The sequence below is a fragment of the Erpetoichthys calabaricus genome, chromosome 4 (assembly GCF_900747795.2).
Source record: "Erpetoichthys calabaricus chromosome 4, fErpCal1.3, whole genome shotgun sequence".
NCBI classification, from domain to species: Eukaryota; Metazoa; Chordata; class Cladistia; order Polypteriformes; family Polypteridae; genus Erpetoichthys; species Erpetoichthys calabaricus.
In genome coordinates, this window is record NC_041397.2 from 149,211,656 (window position 1) to 149,232,622 (window position 20,967).

The following is a 20,967-nucleotide window of genomic DNA, read 5'->3' on the forward strand; positions in this document are numbered from 1 at the left end:
GTGTTAATGGAGTGCAGCGGGCTCCTGTGAGTGTGCTGCCGCTGAAGGCGTCCGGGACGGCGTGGCGTCTAGGAAGGCCATGCCGAGGCAGCCGCCTCAGACAGATGGGATCCGGGAGGTAAGTTCCCTGCTCACCAGCAGCCAGCCCTGGGGGGGCTGAGCTTGTTTTGTGTTTTGCAGGCAGGGACTGCCCGGGTCTGCATCGATGGCAGATGCGCGTCGATCCGCAGCGGTTTGTAGACGCGGCAGCAGCAGAGAGAGCTGCCGTGGAGGAGACACTGCGACTCAGAAAGCCGGCGCGTCGTTGCGCCAGGAGGAGGAGGTCCAAGATGGCCACGGACTGGAAGTCCCCCCCAAAGACAGGCACGGGATTGGGTGGTGTGTCTTGCGTGCCCGCCAATGACTGGATAGAGGCGGGACCAAGGAATGTCCGTCTCGTGCCAGGGAAGGACCCAATTGGGCCGGTGGAACGGCCCCACAGGTGAGTCAATCGTCAGCTGGCTTTCTGTGCTTGTCATTATTGCAGATGCTGAGTGCCCTCCGTGCAGTGTTGCAGGAGCTGGAGGGGAAGGCAGATGCATTGGTGATGTCACTTGAGAAGACAGAATGGCGCAACGCTGGATTCTTCGGCCACAGCGGTAAGGCGGGGATGGTGAGTAAAGCCGACCCCATAAAGCATAAAGGAGAGCCCACCGAAAAGGCCCGTGATGCAAATGATCAGAACCAAGTAGGGGGTTCTCCAACAATGGACGCGGTGCTGAGGGCTGTGCGCGAGGTAAGGGGAGAAAGACCGAGAGAGCTGGCAGGATGGGGGGTGATTAGTGCCCTGGGTCCTAGTGCCGTACACCGCGAGCCCGTGGTGGTCTCACTTCGCTTCTGTAGGGACGCAGATGGGATTTGATCCGTGCGTTTGCCATGCGCAGACCCAAACCGTCATGGTGTCCAAGAGAAAAGGGAGGAATCGAGGGGAGAATGCCGGTTCCTCCGATAAGGGAGGACGTGAGGCAGGATGCAGAGTCGGCAGGGATGTCGGACATACGAGTAGGACCCGTCTGTTCGAAGCGGACGGCCACAGAACCCACGGAGGGGGTGCCAAAAAGGCAAGTCGTGGGGTGCCAGTCGGAGGGGGGAGCGCTGCCAGTGCGCGGCACGGAGGGACGCCAGGAGGTGGTGTCCAGGCAGCGTCCCTGTCCCTCTTGCTGTATGTGTTGAAGGACTGGACCCTGGACGAGCAGTAGGACCCGCTTCATTGGGGACCTACCCTCGTGGGACGGGCCGCTTCGCTGGATGGCTCTTTGCTGGCAATGGGGCACTGCCACAACTGGCGGAGGCTACTAGGGTGCGAGTACCTCCGACCAAAGGGGCACGGAAACCTCGGAGGGGGTGCCGAAAGACCAGGCCTCGGGGTGCTGGTAGTAGGGGGGAGCGCTGCCTGTGCGAGGCATGACAGGACACCAGGTGCAGGTGTTCAGGCAGCGTCTCCGCCCCTATTTCTGTTTGTTTGACAGGACTGGACCCGGGAGCTGCAGGAGTAGGACCCACCTCAGGGATGAGCTGCCCTTATGGGACGAGACGCTCTGCCCGATGGGTCTTCGCTGGCGGTGGGGCACTGTCGCAGGTGGCTGGCGGAGCGACCCGGCCGGGACGCCCCAGAGAACCGGAAGAGGGCTTATGCCTTCCCCAGACCACGTGGTGGCGACTGCCCTGGCGGCTATGGGGACCATGGGTACAGAGCATAGAAGCTCATCTTTGTAGGGGCCCATGGTCACCGCCAGGGGGCACCCGAATGCCTTGGGTGCTCTGGACCTCAGCACTTTCACCACACCCTGTCGTAAGCAAGTTCTCCGCTCGGTTTTGCAGACTGCCGGCCCCCAGCATCAAAGCAGTGTTCCTGTGTGGTTTATCTTTCTTTTTAAGATCCACATCCCTGATGCGGCTTTATAAATGCACTGAAATTAACTGCATATTGTTTATTAGTTTAAGGCATCTGATTGTAATTAACCTGTAACAATATAATGGTCCACGGAATGGCCAAACTATTCCAAATACTGTACCATAGCTGCTTTAGCATTGTTACTCTCACTGCACCTTCTTTTTCTTCTTTCAGCTGCTCCCGTTAGGGGTTTCCACAGCGGATCATCTTTTTCCATATTACTCTCACTGCACCCACTCGGAGAAACTGATTGGAAAGAGAATTATCGGTATACAGCATCAAGCACACGCTGCCTCAGCCATGCTTCCTATTTGAACTGCTTCTTACACGGCAGATGCTTCAAAACCTTTCCTGTACGGACCTCGCGGTTCAGAAACAGTTTCATCCCAAGAACTATAAACGCACTCAATCAGTCCATCAAGTGCTCCTTGTAGAACTGTTTGTACTTATTAGTACAATCACCTCACTGTAAACTTGCACTACAGTTATAATATTACACAACCAGAGCCACTTTATTAAGCGTGTATTTACATATGATGACGATATCATTTTAAAGATGAAATGCAGCAAAATATCTTTATTATATTATACAGTTAAAACTTTAACTTCAATTAAATAATCTATATTGTTAATAGGGCGACACGGTGGCGCAGTGGGTAGCGCTGCTGCCTCGCAGTTGGGAGACCTGGGGACCTGGGTTCGCTTCCCGGGTCCTCCCTGCGTGGAGTTTGCATATTCTCCCCGTGTCTGTGTGGGTTTCCTCCGGGCGCTCCGGTTTCCTCCCACAGTCCAAAGACATGCTGGTTAGGTGGATTGGTGATTCTAAATTGGCCCTAGTGTGTGCTTGGTGTGTTTGTGTGTGTCCTGTGGTGGGTTTGCACCCTGCCTTGTGCCCTGTGTTGGCTGGGATTGGCTCCAGCAGACCCCCGTGACCCTGTGTTTGGATTCAGCAGGTTGGAAAATGGATGGATGGATGGATATTGTTAATAATTAAAGGACACGGTGTCGCTACGCTAGCAAGGATCTGGCGCTCCGTTCACGGATTGTTCCTGCCTCGCACTGTATGCTTCGCTGGGACTGGTGTGAAGGATAGAATAATTAAACATGTACTACGAAGATATTTCAGTGTTCCTTAAAAGTTTTGAAGAATCGGCATTATAAGCTTACAGATGGCCTAACGTCTATTACAGAGCTGATTGTGTGGCAATTGGGTATTTGGAGAAAGAAAGGTAAGGACAGGAATTGGGGGTTAGTACGTTTAAAAGAGACAGTATTGTTGCAATAAATGATTTCATCGAAGGTCGCGCACAATCACTGCGCCACCATGTTCCCATGTTTAATAACAGGCTTTAACTCCTATCATCATGAAAATTATATCAGGTATACATCTCAGTATTTTAATTATTCAGAGAGCTGTAATATTACGAATGTAATGGATTCTGTGTCCTGTCGGAAGAAGAGAAAACCAGGAAGCACACAGAAGATCAAATACAAAACAAAGCATTTAACGTGCTACTTTAGTTATGATGGGATTTGAGAAGCTAGTAAATTAAACGATTTTAAGATGAAGATTATGATGTTCAACTTTAATGACAAAATAAACTACGTGTTTAAAGTGGAAATTTCGAGATTAAAGTTGACATTTTGTGCTTTTCCCCACTGTGTGCCTATTTTTTTTTCTCTGTACCCTAATAAGCTTTCATATGAAACTCAGACGGTGGGCTACGACTCGGCTTTTCACGGCAACTTTGATATGTGACAACTTCTTTTTTAATTCGGGCACTGTGCGACTTTGTGAACTTGAGCTTTCAAGTTTCTCCGACACGCTATGTCACTCGATCAACTTTCTTTTCTTGTATATACCACTGTTTAAACCAACAAATAGTATGTTTTTCTTTGCCTCCACTTGGAATTTGCTGAAATTGTTCTATTTTTCCTTGTGGTTTTGCCATTGTCTTTTCACAGAATGCTGAGCTTAAAGGCTATTTACTGTATATTGGTTTACATATTGAAAGAGGAGTAATTCTGGGAGCAGAAAGGGCAGGACAGGCGCGTGCACGTGTGTTACTTTTAACGTTGACAGGGATTTATGTAGCGGAAGAATGTGGAAGTTGGTGAACGCACAGATTTATGCATTTGGATTTTTTTGTTGCTAAGCACATTTCCGCTTTTGTGCTTACGTCATGTTATAGTGTGAATTCTACGCACGGCGTTATGCATGAGGCCCCAGGAGAGGGACTGTGCCTTCCCAGGAACACAAAAGGGTAGCCGCCCTGCCTGGTTTGGGAGCCACTGGGTCTGAGCATGGAAGCTCAACCCTGTAAGGGCCCGTGGCCACTGCCAGGGGAACTGCATGGCCTAACGAGCCCATCTGGGTGGGAACGCAGCCACACCCGGAGGTGCAGCCGGAAGTAGGTCAATGAGCACCTTCAGCACTTCCGGGTGGGCTATAAAAGAGGGCAACAGTCTGGAGAAAAAGGACAGAGCTCGGTGGAGAGGAGTGGAGGCGTTGAAGGACTTGAAAGAGGGTGATTAGTGCAGGGACATTGTGTGCTGTGTGGACTTGATATGAATAAAAGTGTGCTTTTTGTAGACGTTCCGGTGTCTGTCTGTCTGTGTCCGGGGCTGGCTTCCACAGTACGTAGTAATAAAACTTAATGTGATTACAAATGTAACTAGAGTGTACAGTAAGTACACTGTAATAAGAAAAACTAAATACATTATAACTCAATTTCCAGGAAAAACCTAACAAATTTGTCTATCAGATTCTATTTTACTAGCATTGTAATGCTTACACAGGCAATGTTAAATATACTTGATTTCCTTTTTAGCATACATTGCAATAAATAAAATTGCAGCTGAAGTGGTCTTCAGGCAGCGACAATTTATTTAAAAATTTTTAGTTATGCTTTTGCCTGGGTCTCAACATAAAAATGGCTTTAAATAAGATTGAGTATGAGCAGGTAATGATGTTTTGGTATCTATTGATGCAAGAAGTACTACCAGTTATTAGTATACTAAATTAAAGTGCTGCATTTGATACAATGTGTAATGCCATTTTATCTCATAAACCTGTTTGTCCTGGTTTTTATTAGGGTTGAAACACTATTCATCAAATAATTTCAGGCATGTGAAAAAGCTTGATTAAAGTAGTATTTCATGTTTATTGCAAATTAAGCATGTAATTATGCAAAATTCATTGGAGTGTATTATTTGTTATACATACTACAGTGGCCACATTATTAGATACACTTGTCACTAAAGTTAATAGTCTACTCTTCCAAAGGGACATGTTCCTGCATCTCAATATACAAAGGAATTACCAAAATGTTTTTGCTTGGCCTGTTAATAGAAACACTAGTAAAATCTAAGTTTTACTTTTCACCATAATCCCCTGAACCTCAATACAGTTGTTATAAAGTTTACAAAGATTTTCTATGACCCCCTGCCCAATAGCATCTTTGTCTTGATTATAACAAGTCAAATTTTTTCATTTAGTCATGATTACACAAGAAAAGCATTTGCTTTCTTGGATGCATCTAATAACACACATAAATAAAGCACAGAGACAAAAATGTTAAAGTTACAAAAAAGTTATGAAACTTTCAGCATGAATTAAAGAAAAAAAAATGTACTTTGTTAACAACTTAAGGCAAAATGCTGTTAGATTTTAACAGCGTAGGAGGAGAATGGGGAAGAAGCCATTATATGGATGGATGCCCCATTGTGGTTACAACAGATACACAATATGTTTGAAAAATTTCTTTCCTAGAATTTGTTTTATCTTCAGTATTACTTATTATAAAGTGTAATGGCACGAAGAAGAAAGGAATTGTGGGTAGAGGGGTTGTGTGGGTGTTTATAACAACTCTCCTCCCTGATTTACTAAAGGTAGACTCTGTCATCAGCTGAAATTATTTCCAGTTTTTTCCACATTGCCCTCTGACACACTCTTACCAAATTGTCAGTGTTAAAAATAATATTTTTGGCTATGTTTGATAACAAGCTGAAGCTTTTAAAAATTTAGAGTTGTCAAACTACTAAGCCAGGCAGTGAACCTGAAAGTGAAGACAGACTGGATCACACTGCAACAAAAGGACAACACAAAATCCTTGTCCACTTAAAATAGACATTTCTTTGTTAATTTTCCAATTTTGATTATTATCTAAATGAGTTCCTAAGTATTTATATTCAGTCACCAATTCTACTTACTCAATAAAAATAATGAGTGTTAAACATGAAGATTTTTGTCTCTGAAAGTCAACTATCATTTGTTTAGTTTTTTTTGACATTCAAATTAAGATGGTTCTTACTGCATCAATTTACTAAATAATCCACTTGATTGAACTAATGGCTTTCATCATATCCTATCACATAGCATCATCAGCACACTTGATAACTGAAAAATTTCCGCTGTTCTGTCTCTGGTTACTTGTGTAGAGTTTACATAGTAAAGGAGGCAGAACACAGCCTTAAGGAACACCTGTAGTTGAATGAATAACCTTTGAAAAAGTGTCATGTACTGTAATTATATGTAAATGATTTAAAAGAAAGTCCTAACTTCATAATGTAATATATGGATTAATATTCATACTGTTCAATTTCTGAGTCAGTGACATTGAGAGTAAGATGGTTCATATTGCACCAATAAGGAGGCTGTCATCTATACTAATTAATAAAAGGCAAAGCCTTCACTGACTCACTGACTGACTGACTGACTGACTCACTCATCACTAATTGTCCAACTTCCCGTGTAGGTAGAAGGCTGAAATTTGGCAGGCTCATTCCTTACAGCTTACTTACAAAAGTTAGGCAGGTTTCATTTCGAAATTCTACGCGTAATGGTCATAACTGGAACATATTTTTTGTCCATATACTCTAATGGAGGAGGCGGAGTCACGTATCGCGTCATCACGTATTACGCCTCCTACGTAATCACGTGAAGTGAAAACAAGGAAGAGATTTACAGCACGAGTCAAACGCGGGAACGAAGGTAAATGACGTTAATTGTTGAGTGTCTTTTAATACTGTGTAATTGTTGAGTGTCTTTTAATACTTTGTAAGCATACATATTAACAGATGTGCAATTAAACGTGTGCAATTACGGGGTGATTTCTCAGGCTTAAAGCTCGAAGTGATCACTCGAGTGAAGGCAGCTTCACAAAAAAAACAGATCCTTAACAAACTGTTATTGGTATATTTTCCCTCAATTTTAAAAGGTTTTCTTTTCTTCTTAATAAAAATTTAAAAGCAGAACTTCGCCACTGCGAACCGCGGGGATTTGAGCGACTGACTCATACAGACATATTCATGAGTGCAGGTAGTTCAGAAAGAAAGCACCATGTAAACCTAAAGTTTAAATTAAGTTCATAGACCTACAAAAGGTTGCCATTGATTTCAGGCAAGATTGCTTTTCTCCTGTACAACTATACGTTGCATTCTCAAGAGTGTGCTTACACGGCTTGGTCATATTACAACCGGAGTGCTGAACTGACAACGTGATATATTTTCACTCAATTTAAAAAGGTTTTCTTCTTAATAAAAATTTAAAAGCAGTATTTCGCCGCTGCAAAGCACGGGGATGTGTATATATATATTGTAGCAGATGTAGCGTTTGTCCACCTCTTGAACCCTCAGGTACCACTCTTGACACGAGGTAAAAGTACAACTATAATTCTTTTTATTATTGTACAGTGCACCAAGCACTCTCCTCACCACACTCATATACACAATAATCCTCTCTACAATAAACAATCCTCCACTCCCAGACACTTAGCCCACCTTCCTCCCAGCTCAGCTCAGTGTCTGGGCTTACCCATAGTCCTTTTATAGCCCCTGACCCGGAAGTGGTTCCAAGCCAAACCCACAAGTCCGTTTTCCTTCCGGGTCAGGGAAAACAGTCCTTTTCTTCATCCCGGGAGCACGTCGCTTCTTCCAGTCACGTGACTGAGATGTACTCCCGGGTTATAGGGCATGCCAGAGCCCACTAGCCCCCCTACAGCGACTCCTGGCGGCCCCCAAGGTATCCAGCAGGGCTGCGTCACAACACTACAAAGTCCATGAGGCCCTGCTGGAACTCGGGGCACAAATATGCTGTCCGGAGGGCTCCTCCTAGCGGCCTGGGGGTGGCGACCGGAGTCCATAGCCGGTCGTCTGTCACAATATATATATATATATATATATAGATAGTTAGATAGATAGATAGATGTGCAATTAAACGTGTGCATTTACGGGATGATTTCTCAGGCTTAAAGCTCGAAGTGATCACTCGAGTGAAGGCAGCTTCACACAAAAAAACAGATCCTTAACAAACTGTTATTGGTATATTTTCCCTCAATTTTAAAAGGTTTTCTTTTCTTCTTAATAAAAATTTAAAAGCAGAAGTGAATGAACGGAGCCCGAGTGATCACTTGGATGAATCAAACCTGTTCAAAAAAAAAAAAAGCGGAGCGCCTTATATGAGCAGGCAGTCAGCTAAAGAAGGGAATCAATAAATAACTATAATCGTAATAAACGAACAAAAAATAGCGGAGAATCCGCGGATTACATAAAGGAAATGGGTACCTGAACAGAAAAGTAAGTCTCAAATAGTCACACTAAGTACCATAGTTCACTTGCGGTATCGATGTATTTATGCAAATCCAACAGAGTGCCTGTGGGCTCAGAGCATGGGGGCGGGACCTTCCTCATTCACTCGCCAGCCTCTGTTCCAGTTACTCCACGTCTCGCCACGTGTTGCAGTGCACCTTGCCTCCGCTTAGCTAGTGATACCTGTGTGTTCAACAGACATTATCATCTACAGATTGTTAAAGAGTAACGTTTAACGTTTTTGAGAGAGAGATCAGAGCTACGTGTGTTTTAGAGGGTAGCTGCTGATTGCCAGAGATATCACGGGCATGTGCTTTTCTCCCCACCTGGGGAACGCTTTCCCGTAACAACTGAACACGATCAGATACAGTGCCAACATCTATTGTCCTGTTTCATACATACAAGACCGCAAGACAAACACATTAGTTAGTCTTCATTGTTTGTTAATTTATTTTTATTTTTAAAGTTGTGTTTTTGTTTTTATTACCGTATATACCGTCAGGACTGGATTTTACTGTACAATTTATGGTATTTTATACTGTCTGTTGTCCAAGTCGAAAGCGGAAAACTCTCGCTATTGATCTAACAGATTATGATATGCTAATGCCCACCTGAGAGAGTAACCACAGAACACACTGCCTTTTTTTGTAGGTGAGGCAATGCGCTGTATCAGCGCGTACTCCTAACCTCTCTCTCTCTTTCTCTATTATGCCTACGTGACCACATGCTAATACCCGAACTATTCCGAAGCAACATTTGCACTGTTTTGTGTTTTTGTATCTCACACCCTCATACACTTTTATCGTAAGACCATCCCTTATCTACAATGGAGCGTTCGATCAGAAGAAAATATGAAGCTGATTTTAAATTAAATGTCTTTGAAGTGGCAAAAGAAATTGGTAACTGCGCTGCTGCCACACAATTCAATACATCTGAGAAATTGATGCAAGATTAGAGGAGGCAAAAAATTTAAGTGTTGCATTTTTGAACGGGCGTATAAGTTGGGGTCTGATATTATGATTGCTTTTTTGGGTTTCAACAACCGACTCATATTTATTTTTATTTTTAAAGTTGTGTTTTTTCTAATTACATTTTTCTCAAACAATTAAAAAAAAACACTTTATTTTCCTCCCAGGCAACGCTGGGTATTTCAGGTGGTATATATATATATATGTGTGAATGTATGTATGTATGTCTATATATATATATATATATATATATATATATATATATATATATATATGTAGATATGTATATATATATATGTAGATATGTTTATATATATATATATATATGTAGATATGTATATATATATATATATATATATATATATATGTAGATATGTATATATATATATATATATATATATAATGTAGATATGTTTATATATATATATAATGTAGATATGTATATATATATGTAGATATGTATATATATATATATATGTAGATATGTATATATATATATATATAATATATATATATATATATATATACATATATAATGTAGATATGTATATATATATATATATATATATGTGTGTATATATATATATATATGTAGATATGTAAATATATATATGTAGATATATGTGTCTGTGTGTGTATATATATATGTATGTGTATGTATGTATGTGTATATGTATATATGTATATGTGTGTGTATGTATGTGTGTATATGTATGTGTATATATATGTTGATATGTGTATATATATATATGTATATATATGTGGATGTGTATATATATATATATATATATATGTTTATATGTATATATGTGTATATGTAGATATGTATATATGTATATGTATATATATGTTTATGTGTGTGTGTGTGTATATATATATATATATATATATGACAGCAACACTCATAACAATGACAAAACAATTACATTGACAATCATGTTACGTTATTTTTAAAATGTTTCCTTTTCTTTTTCATAACCTTTTTAACACACTACTTCTCCGCTGCGAAGCGCGGGTATTTTCTAGTCACAAATAAAACTTAATTGTCAATCAAATTTAAAACCTAGACAATAGCAATAGGATTTTATGAGATATTTAAAAGTTGTTAATGAGTCAGCTGCTCTAATATCTGGGGGTAAACTTAGAAGCCATCACAGAAAAAATGCTTTTTCATCTTTTCTCTTCAGTCTGGCTCTTGGCACAGTCAATAACACTTGATTTGAGGACCATAGGGATATCACTGCCTAATAAGGTATTAATAATTCTGAAATATAACCCAGAGCCAGACCATTTAAAACTTTACATGGAATCAATAAAATTTTAAAGTTAATTCTGAAATGACCTGGTAACCAGTAGAGAGAAGCCAGACTGGGGAACTGTGATCATAACATTTTGTTCTTCTGAGTAATTGTGATGCAGCATTCAATATCGGCTGGAGCCAAGCAAGACAGAAGCAGCTTAATGTAGCAAAAAAAGCAATGCTACCAATCTAGATGAGGTGAGATAAAAGCCCCTAGACCAGGAGTGGGCAACATCACTCCTGGAGGGCCACAGTGGCTGCAGGTTTTTGTTCCAACCCAATTGGTTAATTAGAAACCAATCCTTAACAATCTAAGACCTTATTTAATTTCATGTCTTGTTAGTCTGCAATGTTAGGTTCTCATATTGTAGATTATTTCCTTTTCAAGGATATAATCCAGTTGATTTGAAGCCTAAAACAGATCATTTTCAGTTTGTCACATATTTTTCTTATGTGTTTTATTAAATCAAATAGTGCATGATGAATCCTCACAGGTGTAAATGGAAACAAGTTAGATGGATAACTACTCGTTCCATTGTCATTTGCATCTTATTTCTAATGAGGAGTAATTAAAAACAGTGAATGCAGCTGTTTAAGACTGAAATAAGCAATTAAGGGTGAGGAAACTTAACAATGAAGACCACTAAAATAAAGAATCAAACTGTCACTTGAGCAATATATGCTTTATTAGCAACAACTGACTCCTCATTAAGAAACTGGGATGGAAGAAAAACCTGCAGCCACTGCAGTCTTCTGGGACTGACACTGCTCACCCCTGCCCTGGAGTATCCTTAAAACTTAAAAAAGCTCTGACCTTAGCTCAGTTGAAAGAAACATGATTGTACCAGTTTGTTAACATCAGGTTCAAAATTTACGGTATAATAAAAAAAAAACCTAAATTCTTCATTGAGGAATATGCAGTAATATTGAGTAACAAGTGCCTGTTCATTGGGGCTGCATTTCGTAGACCACCAATTGTCAAAATCTTGGTTATGTCATTGTTCAGCTGTAGAAAATTATATGCAATCCAGTTTCTTACATGATTTATAAAGGCTTGAAAAACTAATAGATCAGATTGGATGCAATATTAGCCTTCATAGATAAAGTTGCAAATCATCAGAATAACAATGATAATTAAAGTCATAATGCTAGATGACAAAATCCATAAGAAACATATATAAAGAAAATAAATTTTGACCTAAAAATAAAAAACAAATCACATTAGACAGCTTGTGTGGTACATGATATTATGCAGATGCCCATGATTTCTCTAGTTTAATGCCGACAGTGCATTACTCATAATAATTGTGGCAAACAACTCTGTCAAGCCTGACTTAATGTTCTAATCATTGGTGTAGTTGAAGGTAGCCAAAACAAATTGGAGAAATGCAGTAGTAACATGGGATAAATACAGAAAATTCATTAGATTCCTAATTTTTCACAGCCTGTGCAGAATCAGTGGGTATGTCAACAAGCAGAAAAATTTCTCTGTTTGACCGCTACAAATATCAAAATAAGTTAGGGTAATTCTGACTGGTTATGTGAGCCTTTTGAGGCATGCAATAAATATGGACTACATTCTTATAAAAATCATAAAAAATTGTGCACTTAATCTTGCTGGGACTGGCCTGGACCTTGAATTTCTTTGGTATAGGAGAATTAGTATGCTTTTACTGTTTTGACTCTTATTTGGATTATGGGTATAATAGTAATATATTCAATTTTCATCACTAATTACCAGAATCTGCTCAAGTCTAAACTTATCTGCTTAAGATTCTCCTTGGAACATTTGGTATAGCAATGATTCATTTTAGAAGTCAACATTCAGAGTATCTCAAATACTCAGAACTTGCTCATATTTCATTCCTGGCACTTTTCTCATACCTTAATTTAAATGACCTATAGTTAACCATTACAATGTCTCCAATTCCACCTCATGGCCCATCTATGATTTTCCATTATATTTCATTCCACAATGGCACCATTTTCTACTGTTGCTGATGTTGGAAACCAGTCAGACATAGTGTTACTTTCAAGAGGCATGAATGTGGCATAAAAAGGGGACTGGTCCTGGTACACATTAACTAAGAAAAGAATGAATCTTCAAAGGTGTGTTGTTCTTTACTACTAGAAGTTTAATGATAGCACAATACTTGAATCTGTAGCGCCTTGAGATTTTCTTTGCATCATTTCCCTAGGTTTATCTTTGTGAGATCAGCTGTTACTTCTGTGGTAATTATATAGTTCAGTGATAAAAGTAATTTTTTTCCATATCTTGAACAAGTTAAAATTGCTTGTTTATGCATCCAAAATTTAAAAAATTGATTCCTTTAAAAGCTTCATTTTAAGGGAATTCAAATCATTTATGTAAAATTTATAGGCCCACAATATAAAAAGAAATTTGTGGTGATTTTTGTTAAGAATGGATTTGAAACTTATGCTTCTAACCTGTAAATTAACTCTTGCTGAAGTACAGTATTGACCTCTATTGGGGTATGTTGTCACATGTCACATGCATCGAATTCCATCAAAACAAGTCTTCATTTTCATTTTCCTGGAAAAGGATGAAATATGGGAACATGACGCCACTGATATCATCATGAAGTTGCCTGCCCCCGTTCGCATTGGTGGAACTGGCAGAAACAGCAAGCAGTTTAAGTTTCGTTATGGATTGCTGTGCAATTATGGCGCTGACATAGGCCTGGACTAGACCTATAACAGTGAGCAGCCTATGACTATAAAATTGTGTTTTGTTACAGGAATATGATGCTGGTGCAATTGAGTTAGTCTGTAGTATTTGGTATGTTCTAAAGGCCTACTTGATGACAGCTTTAACTATTCGTGACAACATGCCCCTGCTTGTTGTCACATCTCGTGTCCTGGTTTAAATGAGTTTATTACATACTAAGTATCTCTGTTGGTAATGCTTGTTATTTTGTATTTGTTTAGTGGTAATTTACCTAATCAATGCAGGACTTTGCTTGGCAATAACTTTATATTTGACCCATCCACAGCTGACTATTGTAAAACTTGAGACAACAACAACAACAACAACAACATTTATTTATATAGCACATTTTCATACAAAAAGTAGCTCAAAGTGCTTTACATAATGAAGAAAAGAAGAATAAAAGACAAATAAGAAATTAAAAATAAGACAACCTTAGTTAACATAAAAAGGAGTAAGGTCCGATGGCCAGGGTGGACAGAAAAAACAAAAAAAAACTCCAGAAGGCTGGAGAAAAAAATAAAATCTGTAGGGGTTCCAGGCCACGAGACCGCCCAGTCCCCTTTGGGCATTCTACCTAACATAAATGAAATAGTCCTCTTTGTAGTTAGGGTTCTCACGGAGTCACTTGATGCTGATGGTTATACAGACTTCTGGCTTTTAATCCATCCATCATTGTTGGAACATCATGGTGCTTTGGGTAGATGGTGGTGGCTTGTGCCACCACCAATAGGACACCGGAAAAGGAAACAGAAGAGAGAGTAGGGGTTAGTACAAATTTTGAATGAATAGTTATTATAATGAATTGGATATACAGAGTGTCAGGATTAAATTACAGTGAAGTTATGAGAAGGCCATGTTAAAATAATGTGTTTTCAGTAGTTTTTTAAAGTGCTCCACTGTATTAGCCTGGCGAATTCCTACTGGCAGGCTATTCCAGATTTTAGGTGCATAACAGCAGAAGGCCGCCTCACCACTTCTTTTAAGTTTTGCTCTTGGAATTCTAAGGAGACACTCAGTTGAGGATCTAAGGTTGCGATTTGGAATATAAGGTGTCAGACAGTCCGATATATAAGACGAGGCGAGATTATTTAAAGCTTTATAAACCATAAGCAGAATTTTAAAGTCAATTCTGAATGACACAGGTAACCAGTGTAGTGACATCAAAACTGGAGAAATGTGTTCGGATTTTCTTTTCCTGGTAAGGATTCTAGCAGCTGCATTCTGCACTAGTTGCAAACGATTGATGTCTTTTTTGGGTAGTCCTGAGAGGAGTGCATTACAGTAATCTAGCTGACTAAAGACAAACGCATGAACTAATTTCTCTGCATCTTTCGATGATATAAGAGGTCTAACTTTTGCTATGTTCCTTAGGTGAAAAAATGCTGTCCTAGTGATCTTATTAATATGCGATTTAAAATTCAGATTACAATCAACGGTTACCCCTAAGCTTTTTACCTCCGATTTGACTTTTAATCCTAATGCATCCAGTTTATTTCTAATAGCCTCATTGTATCCATTATTGCCAATCACTAAGATTTCGGTTTTTTCTTTATTTAATTTGAGAAAGTTACTATTCATCCATTCTGAGATACAGGTTAGACATTGTGTTAGCGAATCAAGAGATTTGGGGTCATCAGGTGCTATTGATAAATACAGCTGTGTGTCATCAGCATAGCTGTGGTAGCTCACGTTATGTCCCGAGATAATCTGACCTAATGGAAGCATGTAGATTGAGAAGAGCAGCGGACCCAGGATAGAGCCTTGTGGAACACCATATAGAATATCATGTGTCTTTGAGTTATAATTACCACAACTAACAAAGAATTTTCTCCCTGCCAGGTAGGATTCAAACCAATTTAAGACACTGCCAGAGAGGCCCACCCATTGACTAAGGCGATTCTTAAGAATATTATGATCAATGGTGTCAAATGCGGCACTCAAATCTAAAAGGATGAGAACAGATAAATGGCCTCTGTCTGCATTTACCCGCAAGTCATTTACTACTTTAACGAGTGCAGTTTCTGTGCTGTGATTTGTTCTAAAACCTGACTGAAATTTATCAAGAATAGCATGTTTATTGAGGTGCTCATTTAACTGCATAATGACTGCCTTCTCTAGAATTTTACTTAAGAAAGGCAGGTTAGAGATGGGTCTATAATTTTCAAGAGCAGAGGGGTCGAGATTATTTTTCTTAAGTAGGGGTTTAACTACCGCAGTCTTAAGACAGTCTGGGAAGACCCCCGTATCTAATGACGAATTTACTATGTCAAGAACATTATCACTAAGCACACCCGATACTTCTTTGAAAAAATTTGTTGGTATTGGGTCAAGGGCACAGGTGGATGTTTTCATTTGAGAAATTATTTTATGTAAATCAGGTAAATCTATCCTAGTGAAAGACTCTAATTTATTTATTATGGAGTACTGGGGTTTCGGAGGATCCTTAGTGTTGGGGAGATATACTATGTTATTTCTAATATCATTAATTTTTTGATTGAAAAATACAGCGATAGCCTCACAGGTTTTACTGGAAGTACTTAGGAGGCATTCCTTTGAGTTACCTGGGTTTAACAGATGATCAATTGTCGAAAATAAGACTCTGGGATTACTAGCATTGTTATTTATAATCTTAGAGAAATAGCAGCGCCTCTCAAGACGGACTGTGTTATTGTATTCTGTTATTTTAACTTTTAATATCTCATAGTCAATAGTTAGTTTAGTCTTCCTCCATTTACGCTCAGCTCTACGGCATGTTCTCTTTAAATCAGACACTCTTTGGGTCTTCCAAGGTATAACAATGCTAGAAGATTTTTTAACTGTCTTTTCAGGTGCAACTATGTCAACAGCAGCCCTCACTTTAGTATTAAATCTTTCCACCTTACTATTTACATTCTCCTCGCTATTATAGTTGGCACTATAAACGGACTGATTGGTTAGAATGTTTGTAAGTTTTAAAGTTGCTGATGAGTCAAAGAAGCGTTTTTTAACAATATGCTTCTCATGAGTGTTTTCTATCATTATTTCTATATTAAAAAGTAGAAGAAAATGGTCTGAAAGACCCGTATCAATGACCTGCTTTATATCAACTTTTAGTCCTTTAGTAATTACTAAGTCTAACGTATGACCTGCTTTATGTGTAGGCTGATTAACGAGCTGTCTCAAATCAAAAGAGTCCAGGAGGTTCATAAATTCTTTTACTTTTCGGTCACATTGATTATCTACATGAAAATTAAAGTCGCCGACTATTAAGAGTGTGTCATAGTTCGTAATTAAGATTGACATCAAGTCAGAGAATTCCTCAAAGAAAGACGCGTTGAATTTAGGAGGTCTATACACGGATAATACTAGAATGTGAGAATCTCCCTGAATAACAATGGCGAGATACTCAAAAGACTTGAACTTACCAAAACTGATATTTTTACATTTTAACCGGCACGAGTAAATGTTTGCTAACCCGCCACCTATCTTTCCTTGGCGATCTGCACGAGTAAAACTGTAATCCGGAGGCGCAGATTCGATTAAAACAGCTGCGCCATCTGAGCTAAGCCACGTTTCACTTAGTGCAATAAAATCTATTTTTTTTTCACTAATAATGTCGTTGATAAAAAAACGTCTTGTTAGTTAAAGCTCTAATATTTAATAGTGCCATTTTCAATGTTTCGGAGGAGCAGAGATGAATACTATGTGCGTTATTGATATAGGGAACAGGAATTAAGTTATTTTTATTAGCGCCGCTCTGTGTGTATTTTTTGTTTAATCTATGATCTGTTTTTACAGTTTTAATACATTGTTCATCTAAAGTAGTAACTTTAATTAAATTATTGGCGTTTATGCCGTATTGCCTAGATTTTCTATGTGCATTAAGATTGGTTATTACAGTATTTATGTTGCGCACTTTTATGGAAGATTTTTTTAAACAATTATCATGACCAAACACAGGAGTGGCATTTCGGAAGGGGTTAAAAGCAGAGATAGATAGTCAAGATAAACGAATTACCTTCGATATGTTTTCGGAGAGGACCCGGGCGCCGAAGCTGTTTGATAACTTGCCCCGTCTTCCCCTACCCCAGTTTTGGAAGCGGATGGTGTTGTTTATGTACTGTTAAAATGCTCAACTGACCTGCAAGGTAAATATTTACCATAAATACCTACCTTTGGTGTACTTGACTCTTGCTTCACTCACAAAATATTTTAACTATTGATATGTGCTGTAGGTGCCTTACTTGTTCATTTTTATGTTTCAATGCAATTCTACATTGGCTGATATGTTTGTACTTTATTGCCTCTACAAAGATCTGAGTCAGTTAACTTTGATATTTTATTGCTTTCGGAAATATGTAACATTTAAAATGGTCTTCTTGCATATGTGATACTGTTTTAGGTGTTTGATTCTTCAGATTCAAACTGATTCTGGTCATAGTGTTGACATTAGTCAGTTCAAAATAAAAAATTCAATCATGTGGGATTGATTCTTTACCTCTAACATACAATCAGGATTTTTTCAGAGAAATAAATTAAAGTTTGATTTTTCAACAGATTTTTGTGATTCTACATAAAATGCATCTTTTTTAACAAAGAGTTGTAAAATATTATATAAATTACATTATCTTAAATACACTTTAACTAAAAATTATAAATAATAAATTGCTAAACAGATACATTCAATTTATGTATGTATTTTCTAATTAAAACATGTTAACTGTCTCATTTGTATATAAATTGGAAATATCTTAACAGTTGTGTTAGAAATGGCAAATTTGTAGTACAATTGTAACCTCAAATATATTTTACAAAAGCTAGAAATAAGCATCATTTGCACGTGATTGGTGTTGATTGGAGAATGTAAAAAATTGGTCTTTTAATGCACCCCTCAGTTTTATTAAAAATGTTTGCCAGAGGGAGAAGATACTCCAGTGACTTGCAGAGAGAACTCATAAAGCCAGGAGCTGCGTAGCCTGAGGCTTGAACTCTGTGCGTTCGTGCATGTATGAAATAGACATCCCAAATTTGATAAAGGGTGTCATAATAAGAGATTTAAGAAAAATGTGTCAGCCGTCTAAGACAGCACAGGAATTACATGTGGAATAATTTTTGGACATACAAAGAAAAAGTTAAATTTGTCAGTCTTTAAGAATGACCCTACATTCAGCTTTATCAAACTCTCATGATGGCTATGAAATGTCATCTATAAACTATAGGAAAAGCATTTTGATAAAGGAAAAAAGAAAGTGCATGCTTCAATGTGTTATAAATGAAAATGTTGACAAGGACAAAAAGAAAAAAAAAAAGTATTACAATTCTAGGAAGAACACTGCCTTCACAGAAGAAGGAGGAAAGACAAAGGTTCAACGATTAGTCATATCCGTTAATCACTACATTTTTCACCAACCTCTAATTTTTTTCCATTCATTATAAAGACAAATATTACTTACTTAATAAGGCAAAAGTAAATACATCTTCTTTCCCATAAAGATCTCTGCTTATCAACAGTAAATAAGGCAAAACACCTCTGAAAAACATGGTTGCATTAATATTTATTATTATGATAAAGCAACAGAAGTTAAGCATTATAATTTTAAATCGCAAGTCAAAGCTGACTTGTTTTAGATTAAAATTAAGAAATTCTACTTCTACAGTGCATCTGTTTTGCAGTTTATAAAGTAGAATATAAAAAGAATGTGCATAATTAAATACAGAAATTAGTAAAATCTACCTGGATTAGAAGCCCATGTGAGATTATTACAAGTCTCGGTGACATGCTGATTAAAGCTCACTTTCCTTCTTGTCATCTACCTTTGAAGCACTTTCAAAACAACGAGTAATGTTATAAAACATTTGTTGAACCCAGGTTCATATATTAATGTTTGAGTCTCCATAATGTACTGCAGATAAGAAGTTTAATTGTTGCATAGGACAATAAAAATCACAACATACATTACATTTTAATTATTTAAATGTTACCATTAAAAAAATTTAAAATGAATAGTGCTCAAATTTAATAACTCAGAGTTAATACAATTGCTATGTGATAGTCTTTACAACTGGATTAACATCAATAATATGAAACACATGATAATGAGGCCACAATATAACTTTGTCAATTGCTTGGATGAGCACTAATTGTTACATATTAAAGTATTACTCTTTTAATGTGGAAAGTGTTTGTTTCATTATAGACATTTATAGCCCTATAACTTACTTTACATAGATACATAATAAAAACAAAAAAATCAAGACCAACAATATCCCTTCACTTAGGGTTTATCTTTTTTTTTAACTTTGTTTAAAATGTCACAGCTATTCCCCATATACGTTTTTGGCTGAGTGTGTGAACAATATGTTCCTTCTGTGCAACCTCATTTCAAATTAGGGTGCCAAATGCACCAACTGCAAGTACATTTAGGATAAGTAAATATTGAAAATATAAAATACAGACATTTCACTGCCGTTCTTTAGATGAATATAATGAATTCAACTACATAGAAAACAAAGAAATCCAGTGTCAACCATTTAACTTTAAACGTTAAGCTGGCCTGTGATATTTTTGTAGACTATGAAAATTACTGTGTTAATAATTACTAATACATAGTTATAATACAGTATGAGATAGATAGAACTTTATTTGTTCCCAAGGAGAAATTTGGCTTTTTACAGAAGGTCAATAAATAAATAACATGATTATATTATGAGAATCAACAAATCCCACTCAAATATACACCAGAATGACTTAAAAGAAAGAAAACTAAAAAGAAAGAATACTGTTATTATGCCAGTATATTGCTGTTGGTATAAAGGAGCCCCAGTAGTGTTTCTGGACACACTAATGTTGAATAATTTATTGCCTGAAAGCAGCCAGTGCTATTGTGTCAGAGAGAGGGTGTGCAGCATTGTTCATAATGGTACTCAGTTTTGTTCTCATTCTCTTTGTTTGCTACGACCTCCAGTAGATCTAGAATGTGTCAAACAAACCTGAGCCTATTTTAATTAATTTGTTAATTTGGTAGACCTCACCTGAAGCACATCACAGGACCAGCTTCTCAAAGGTCTTCATAATGTGAGATGTAACTGCCACTGGTCTTTAGTTCTGCCTATAATTCACTTACTTATTTAGATTTAGAACCCTTAAATGATACTTTGTCCTTAACCAGAAGACATAACTGCCACTGGTCTTTAGTTCTGCCTATAATTCACTTACTTATTTAGATTTAGAACCCTTAAATGATACTTTGTCCTTAACCAGAAGACAAACAATACTGAAAAGCAAAGCACGCGAACAGATGACCAGCTAGCTTCATCCTATTTGCACCTTTTTGTCCAATATTTGACATAATAAAATATTTGAAGAAAAAAATGAAAGCCTGTTGATCTTTTCTGGTCAACAGAATACTTTTGGCATGTTCTCAGAAAAAAAGGTAATCAACAGTCATAGAAATATCTGGTGCGGTAG